The sequence below is a fragment of the Schistocerca cancellata genome, chromosome 11 (assembly GCF_023864275.1).
Source record: "Schistocerca cancellata isolate TAMUIC-IGC-003103 chromosome 11, iqSchCanc2.1, whole genome shotgun sequence".
Lineage (NCBI taxonomy): Eukaryota > Metazoa > Arthropoda > Insecta > Orthoptera > Acrididae > Schistocerca > Schistocerca cancellata.
In genome coordinates this window covers 40,633,573-40,636,617 of record NC_064636.1, presented here as the reverse complement: position 1 = coordinate 40,636,617, position 3,045 = coordinate 40,633,573, and positions in this window count along the sequence as shown.

Here is a 3,045-nt window from a genome sequence, read left to right as displayed (position 1 = left end):
GAACTTTTTAAACAGCATTGACACCAAAGCTCCAGCTTCTAAATCTTGCACCCTTCCTCAATGTGGTAACCACATGCTGCACCTGTTCGAACACAGTGCTATGTCAGAACTTTCACTAAGTACAGCAAATATAAAACCAGTCAAAATGGCAACTGTATTCCTCTCATGTAGAACATGATGATCTTCTTCCTCCCCTGAAATGGTGTTTGGTAAGATTTTGTATTAATTAAAAAACACATGAGCTAAAGTTCATTTCTGTTTTGCAAGTATAACATAACCCCAAATAGAACAGATGATCGAAAACAATAAAAAGTTAAATCAGGTAGTCAATAATGGTAATTATATTTTTCTAGAGTGAACATGATAAATTATCTTACTCTCCTCTAAACTTGTGTTTGGTGCAGTGATCCATTACTGAAAAACTTCCAAAGATGTCATGTAAAAAAAGTTCCATCTGAAGTAGACCTAAGATCCTAAGTGATAAAAAGCTGTAACAGTCAATCAGCAATTAGATTATTTTTTTCTAGTCAAGAACAACATGCTGTCGTTATATACTTCCCCTGATACACCATTTGCTAAGACCTTACCTAATTTTACCTAACAAACTTCTAAAAATTGTCAGATGATAAAAGTTCGAGCTTTCACCACCAGTAAGATTACCTCAAGTAGACCTAAGATCAAACTGCCAAAATCTTTACATACTTTGATAAATATTAAAGATAATTTAAACTGTGGAATAACATTGTGCCACTTAATTTGAGGGTCCACTGTCAAGTTTTAAACATCGGTTGTAGCTTAACATGTAAGTCATACCAATAGTGCAAGTAACTGAGCAAAATGAGTTTTGTATTGTTATAGAACAAATCTTTACGTATTCTGCCAAATAACAAATAGAATTTTTCGGTTTTTTAAAGCTCTATTTTACTTTGATACTAATATGAAACTATAGTTGTTGCCAAGTAGGTTACAGAGAACAAGATAGCCAGCTCTTTGTACATGCTGTTTCTTCTTAATGGCTGTTGTACATGCTGTTTCTTTTTAATGGCCCAATACTGGGCTGTGATTAGGGGAGCAAACTATGTTTGTTTTGGCCTACGAGGTCTCTGGTTGGAGTATTTCGAAGAAAGAAGATACACATAATGAGCTGTAACTGGGTGACCAAAGTACATGAGTTTGGCTTAGAAGCTCTTTGAATAGCCTATTTCCAAGAAAAGGGCTTGGTGTGGGAGAGGAGGAGGGATGGAACATGATGGCATCATAATCTTGGCACTGCTGCTCTTATTGCCACAGCTGTGTCTCCTACTAACACAGCACAAGGAACGACAAGTGTGCAGATTTAATCAAAAGAGTACATTGTTTTCCTACTAAGGAAAATGTAATGTAGCTGAATTGAATCAGAAGATGCTAAGGAAATTGGATAAGGAAAGAAGAAACTAAAAGTAGTAAATGAGTTTTTTTTTTATCTGGAAAGGAAAGTAGCTCATGATGGCTGTAGTGTAGATTATACTCCGTTTGTTAGTAAAGTTCCAGAAAAGGTATTTTTTTAATAGAAAATTGCGCTAACCAAGTAATGATCCTAATTCCTGTCGAAGAAGTCCCTTAGGCTATGTATACATAGTTGCCAACGTTTCAGGAGTTCTCGGAAGTAAGAAGGGAACTTTTCATCTGCTCATTTGGCACAGCCAGTTGGATGTCTCGCGGTATCTCGATGAAGCTTTCCTTTCAGTCGCCTTTCGCTCGGGGAAACAAGAAAAAATGGCAAGGCGAGAGGCCGGCCGAATCTGGCGGATGTGGGGATACCAATAATAGAATGTCTAGCCAGATGCTCGGTAGCAGATAAAGCAGTATGGGGTCTCGCAATGGCATGCAGTGAGAACCAGTCCTGAGAATGCCACAAATCAGGAAGGCGATGTCGAACTGCTTGTCGAAAATGTTTCAAGACTTCGATGTAAGGAGACTGGTTCACTGACCTGTAAGAAGATGCTCATGGTTAATTAATCCATTACTATCAGATCATGCGATCAACATTGTGTTTATTGTCGAAGTTATAGTTTTACTTTTTTTGAGGCTGATGATCCAGGACTCCACCATTCAGCACCTTGACGCTTCGTGTGGGGGTCATACTGGAAGCACCAACTTTCATCGCCAACAGTAATCTTTGACAAAAGCGTGAGATCGCTTCTAGCTCCATCCAGTAGTTCAGCAGAAATTTTTCCTCTTTGCCCTTTCTGTTTCACTGTTAGTGTGTGAGGGACGAGTATCGCATTAAGTTTCTGTTCTCCTAAATCTTCACATAAAATCTTATGACACACATCACGTTTTAGATTAAGAACTTTTAATGTCGCACGCACAGTTAAGTGACGGTCTTATTGCAATAAACGCCTGACTCGCTCCACGTTTGCGTCGATATGTTCTGTGGACGGGCGACCAGCCCTCGGGTCACTCTAAAACCGCCTTCTTGTAAGTGCGTCGCCTGCATATTCTTGCTTTATCACTGTCCACATTTCACTAGAGGTTTTCCAAAGCTTAAGGTAGAAGTTAATGTTCACTCTTTACTCACAGTCTGCATCCATTGTGTCACTGTAACTACTGCACCAAGACCCCAAACAATATGTTGCTAAATACAGCAATGCCATCTAGTGTGTCTGCACAACATGGCCAAGGTCATTTCAAGGACGCACACATACCAGGTAACATATAAACAACAATTATTCCTTTTTAGTAATGCAAACTCAGAAATAAAAAAAGAACCTGCCCTGGAACTTTTTTTAACAAAGGAAGTATTTTCTTAAGGCATCTACGTATCGGGAGTGTACACAAGTGAAATGTGGACGATAAGCTGTTTTAGACAAGAAGACAATAGAATCTTTTGAAATATGTTGTTAAGAAAGAACGCTAAGGATTATCTGGATGGAACAGATAACTGATAAGGCTTATTCGAAATGAGGGGGGGGGGGAAGAACTTTATGCCACAACTTAAATAAAAAAGGAATCTGTTTTATGTTACATGTTTTGAGATATAGTGGTATTGTAATGGAGGGAGAT